A 6,517-nucleotide genomic window follows, 5' to 3' on the forward strand; every position below is an offset into this window, starting at 1 on the left:
TTAGAGATGGGGTCTCACTGAGTTGCTTAGCACCTCACTAAACTGCTGAAGCTGGCTTTGAACTCGATTCTCCCTCCCAAGCCGCTGGGATTACAGGCCCGAGCCATGACACCTGGCCATAAGACACTATTTTTAAAAAACTATAAGTAATTAGCAAAAAGATTAGTAGAATAAAAGAAAGGGAATAGGGAGAGGGTAGAGGGGAGGGAAAGGGAAAGTACTTGGGAGTGAATTAGAACAAATTACATGCTTTTATAATTTTGTCAAAATGAATCCTAATGTTATGTGGGACTAAAAAGAACCAATATAAAATAAAATTTAAATGATTGCAGACTTATGAGAGACCCTGAGCCAAATGATCCAGCTAAACCATCTCCAGATTCCTGACCCACAGAAACTGTCAAGTATGGGACAATACATAACTAATTGAAAGGCTTTCTCCAGAGTAGCAGAACAGCATAACAGAGATTTATATTCCTGCCTCAATTGTTTTATCCAAATAAGACTTCTGGCTGACAAAAATTCCGTTGCATTAATCTAGCCTGGGATGAGGATCCAAACAACTTTACTCTTGCCATCTCACTTTCTCATCCAATAGCCTAGGTTTCTGCTTCCCTGCCAGGAATGGAGAAGTCAGTTTTCCTGAGGCCTAGAATCATATCCATTCGGATCAGCAAAATGAGAATTTTTTTAAATCTAAGCCAGAATTTGGTCTCTACTGTACCCATTCACACTGCTCAGGCCTCAGCCTGGGTTTGTGTGCTTGCACTGAAAACAATTGAAACATCAAAAGAGGGAAACTTCAGGAAGATGTGGAACTTAAAAAGGATTTTAGGGAGGGCTGGGGATATATCTCAGTTAATAGAGTGCTTGCTTTGCATACACAAGCCCCTGGGTTCAATCTCAGCACTATTAAAAAAAAAGAAAAGGAAAGAAAAAATGGATCTTAGGCAGGTCCATTTGAGAAAGAAAAAAAGATAAATGGAAAGAAGTTAAGGAGATAGTAGAAGAGGAGACAACCTAGGAGATTTACACGGAGTTTTCTTTTTTAAATCTGACATTGAGATGGACTTGAATGGGATTCTGAAAGTTCACACAAAACTACTTTATTAATACTAAAATTATCTGTTAAAGAGGCAGGCCCTAGGCTAAGTGCTAAAAGTGCAGAACATAATGAGACAATGTTCTTGCCTTCATGGAATTTATATCTAGCTGGTGACACAGACATGGAAATAGATGTTTTCATTACTGTAGAAAGTTCCAGAAGACTTTTCTCAGTAATAGCAGGCTTGGTTATTCAAGCTCTCTCTCCTGCCAAAAATAAAAAGTAGAATAAAATATACTAAAAGTTTTTTGTTTAATATATTAAAGACCTGATAATATAAAAAATCAAGCTAAATGTGAAGAAAAACTGGGAAATCATTGAGTTACAGAACCATGAATTGCTAATCATCAGGGAAATGCAAGTCAAAACCATAAAGACTCTTTTCCTTGTTACTCCAGGCTGGGGGCAGGCTTCACTGCCCCTGGGGAGGACATATAAGGAATTTGCACAAGACAGCTGTGCAAAATGGTGCTAGAGGACCACCCTTATGTGTACACAGAAAGAGTCCTGAGAATAACCCAGATACTCCATTTGATTTCACACCAGAGATAGAGGCAATTGTTTAAAAAAACAAAAAAAAACAACTATATACAAGGGCAGCAACTCTGCTTCCAGTCCTGGATTTAACCCAAAGGCAGAATGTGTGGTTCTCCATCTCTGCTATGAACAAGTTTACAGAAGTCTTACAAGTACCTCCAAGGAGAATATATGAAGCAGCAACTTTTTATACCATGTACAAAGGAAAGCCAGTTGGAAACCATCACATTTAGGTCTGTACTACCACACCTTGCATGCTTTGAAACTGAGCACGTTGGAGACCATTTAAAAGAAACTTGGAATAGGTTGGAGAGACTGCACTCAAAAAACGTTTCACTCTTATAGCGGTGGAATGTTTAGTGGTCTGTGTAAATGCACCGATAAATAATAACTACCATGAGGATTTCAAACCTAAGGATATTGAAGAAATTATAAATGAGCTCAAAGCAGGAAAAATTCAAAACCTGTACCAAGGAGTGGGCATTTCTGTCGTGAACCAGTTAAGTGTCTTACCTCTAACTAAACTACCCAAAGGACAAAAAAAAAACAACAAACAGATTTTGGTAACAGAAGTCTTGGTTATTCAAGCTATCTCTTGGTGGGCAAGCACCAAGAGATTTAATTTATATTCAACTGTAAAAATGTCACTGCAGAAATAAAATATGAATCTCCTATCTAAAAAAAAAACAAAGAGATATCAATTCATCCCAGTCACTCCAGTTAGAATGGCTGGCTAATATGAAAAAGACTAAACATCACAAGTTGGTGAGGATCTGAAAAAAAGAGAATCCTTATCTTTGTACTAGAGATCATAGCCAGGGCAATCCACAAGCAAAAGAAATAAAAGACATTTATACTGAGAAAAAGGAAGCAAAACTTTCTCTATTCAAAGACATGATCTTATATATAGAAAACCATGAGCAATCCACTGAAAAATGAGTTTGGAAAGGTTGTATGGTTCTAGATAAACACATAATAATCCACTGAGCTTCCATGTGCTATCAATGAGTAATTAAAAATGAAATTAAAGGGAATTTTTCATTTAATATAATATCAAAAAAAGTTAACACTTAGGAATAAACCTAACAAAAGAAGTCCAAAACTTTTACTCTAAAAAGCCAGAAAATATTATGGAAATAAATTAAAGAAAACCAAAATAAGTGCCTCATGTCCATGAATTTCAAGACTATTAATAATTAAATATTGTTAAAGTGACACCACTGACCAAATTTATCTAAGAATGAACACAATACCTGTGCAAATCTCAATTTTCTTTGTGAAGGAATTGACAAGTAGATTCTAAAATTCACGTAAAAATGCAGGTGAACCAGGACAACCAAAACAATCTCGAGAAAGAACAATTAGAGAAAAAGTTGTTAGGTGTGCCAAGATCATTCAATAGGGAAAGAATAGTCTTTCCAACAAATTATTATGGTAAAAGTGAATATCCAAATGCAAAATACAGAAATTGGAACTCCTCACCACATGATATAAAAAATTAACTTCAGAGGGATCATAGACTGAATGTAAAGCCTAAAACTATAAAATCCTTAGGGAAAAAAAACACATAAAATAATACTTGTGATATTGAAATGGGCAATAGTTTCTTAGATATGTAAACAAAACAACAAACATTACAATAAAAAATCATGCTATTATAAGAAAGTAATTAGCAAAATATGGCATTTGCTGGTAAATGGATGAAACTGAAGATTATCATGCTAAGTGAAATAAGCCAATTCCAAAAAACCAAAGGCCAAATCAATTAACTAAGCATCCAACATAAGAAAAAAGATTAAGCTGGGGTTGTGGCTCAATGGCAGAGTGCTTGCCTAGCATGCATGAGGCACTGGGTTCAATCCTTAGCACCACATAAAAATAAGCAAATAAAATAAAGGCATTCTGTCCATCTACAACTACAAAAAGGGGGGGTTAAAATAAAAAGAAAGAAAGAAAGATTAAATCAAACCAAGAATTAGCAGGGAAAAAAAAGGAGTAAGGATGGGCTGGCTCAAGCACACATTAACAAGATAGATGAGTCTGAAAATATTATCTAAATGAAAGATGCTAGTCTCAAAAGATTATATTGTATATAATTCCATTTGAAAAGGTTTCTGAAACAAGAAAAACTAAATATGGCAAGATTTAAATATTAAATATGTTTTCATGAGTAAAATGAGATTATGGCAGGGATGAAATGACTGGGAAGAGCTCCAAAGGGGTCTTCTGCATGGATAGAATGTGCTGTGAATTTTAATATGGTTGAGTGTTACATGAGTATATCAAGACTCTAGACCAGCTAACAATTTGCAAAATCTACAAGGGACTAAGAAACATGTTAATTGCCACCATATTGGTGTAATTACCAAAACCCATACTACAGGAACACATGAATGATAGATCTGATTTCAATTTTGTTTAAATGCCAGGAAATAAAAGTATGCAGACTATAGGAAAAAAGAGTCTTGTATTATCAAGGGATTGGAATTATGAATGTTATAGTTTGCATCTAATATGTCCCCCCCCCAAAGAATTATATGCTAAAGGGTTGGTCATCAGCCTGCAGTACATGGGGAAGGAGACCTTTAGGAGGTGGATCCTAAAGGAAAGAAGTTAGGTTCATTGGGAATGTGCCCTTGAAGGGACTACTGGGACCCTGGACCCTTCCTATCTCTCTGTTTGCTTCCCAGCCACTATGAGGTCAACAGTTTCCTTCTGTCGTGTGCTTCTGCCACAGTCCCAAAAGCAAAAGGACCAGTGACCATGGACTCAAACTTCCACAACTGTGGACCAAATAAAATTTTCCCACATTAAGTTGATTATCTCAGTTATTTTATCATAGTGGCATAAAGTTAACAAACACATGGACTATATTTAGATCCAGACTCAAAAAAAGAAAAGAAGATAGAATAAAATCTTGTCTCTATCACTTACACCCATTTCACCTTGAGCAAGTGATTTAACTTAATTTGCCTCAGTTTTTTGAGATTACAAAAAAAACACACATTATTATCTCAAAGGATTGTTGTGCACTCAACTAAATGAGTTGGTATAATTGGATGCAATGTATGTATGCTACTATAATTATATGCACTTACATAACAGAGACTTATTTCTGTTATTATACTAGAAATAGTAGTAGTAGACCCCTACTTCCTTAATAAGGCTCCAATAGCTCAAGAATTAAAATCAATAATTAATAAATTGGATGGATTCCAAACTAAAGAGCTTGTTAGCAAAAGAAATAATCAGAGAGGTGAATAGAGAGTCTAAAGGATGGGAGCAAATCTTTACCATAAGCATATCAGAGCTCTAATCTCTAGGATATATAAAGCACTCAAAAACATTAACGTATGAAACATGATGTGTCAAGAGCTTTGTAATGTTTTGAACAACCAATAAAAAAATAAAAAAAAAACATTAACACTAAAAAATCAAATAATCCAGTCAATAAATGGGCCAAGGACCTGAACAGACACTTCTCAGAAGAGGATATTCAATCAACAACAAATATATGAAAAAATGTTCAATATCTCAGGCAATTAGAGAAATGCAAATCAAAACTACTCTCATTTCATCTCACTCCAATCAGAATGGCTGCTATTAAGAATACAAAAAACAATAAGTGCTGGCAAGGATGTGGAGAGAAAGGCACACTCATACGTTGCTGGTGGGACTGCAAAATGGTACAGTCAATATGGAAAGCAGTATGGAGATTCCTTGGAAAATTGGGAATGGAACCACCTTTTGACCCAGCTATCCCACTTCTCAGTCTATTCCCAAAGGACATAAAAACAGCATACTACAGGGCACAGCCACATCAATGTTTATTGCAGCACAATTCACAATAGCTAAACTGTGGAACCTAAATGCCTTTCAGTAGATAAATGAATAAATAAAATGTAGTATATATACACAATGGAATATTACTCAGCAATGAAAGAGAATAAAATCATGGCATTTTCAGGTAAATGGATGGAGTTGGATAATATAACGCTAAGTGAAGTTAGCCAATCCCAAAAACCAAATGCCAAATGTTTTCTCTCAGATAAGAAGGCTGATTAATAGTGAAGTTGGGAGGGGGAGCATCAGAAGATTATACAAACTCTAGATAGGGCAAAGGGAGGTAGAGGAAGGGAGGGGGCAAGAGAACATATGGTGGAATGAGATGGACATTATTACCCTAAGTACATGTATGAAGACACAAATGATGTGAATTTACTTTTCATATAACCAGAGATATGAAAAATTGTGCTCTATATGTATAATATGAATTGTCATGCATTTTGCTATCATATAAAACAAATTAGAATAAAAAATTTTTAAAAAAGAAGAAATAGTAGTAGAATGAAGAGCTCCAGTATAAATCATGACAAAAATGATAAACATCTCAACTAAAAAGGATGAGTGTCATGAGCAAGTAATTCACAAATTAATAATTAAATTAGTTAATTTGCACCAGTTTTTGCCTAAAAAACTGAGTTTTAAAACTTGATTAAAAAAAATATTGATGAGGATCTGTGAAAAAAATACTAATACCATGTTAGTGGAAGTAAAGTTTGGTATAAACACGTATGACAGACAATCTCCATGTATCAAAAGTCCTAAAATTATCTACATTCTACAAAACAGTGACTCTACTTTGAGAATATGTTTTAGTCAGCTTTGAATAGCTGTGACCAAAATACCTGACAAGAACAACTTAGAGAAGGAAACATTTATTTGGGGCTCATGGTTTCAGCAGTCTCAGTCCATAGGTGGCCAAGCCAACTCCATTGCTTTGGGGCCAAGGTGAGGCAGAACATCATGATAGGAAGGGTATAGTAGAGAAACTGAACAGGACATGGTAGCCAGGAAGCAGAGAGAGAGGAAGAC

At 35.3% G+C, this 6,517-nt stretch overlaps 1 pseudogene; it reads left to right on the plus strand.

Moving 5' to 3' along the window:
- Nucleotides 1–1,226: 1,226 nt before the first annotated feature.
- On the plus strand, nucleotides 1,227–2,165 carry LOC113192967 (NADH dehydrogenase [ubiquinone] flavoprotein 2, mitochondrial pseudogene; annotated as a pseudogene).
- The last annotated feature ends 4,352 nt before the right edge of the window (nucleotides 2,166–6,517 follow it).

This window comes from Urocitellus parryii, chromosome 5 (genome assembly GCF_045843805.1).
Source record: "Urocitellus parryii isolate mUroPar1 chromosome 5, mUroPar1.hap1, whole genome shotgun sequence".
Lineage (NCBI taxonomy): Eukaryota > Metazoa > Chordata > Mammalia > Rodentia > Sciuridae > Urocitellus > Urocitellus parryii.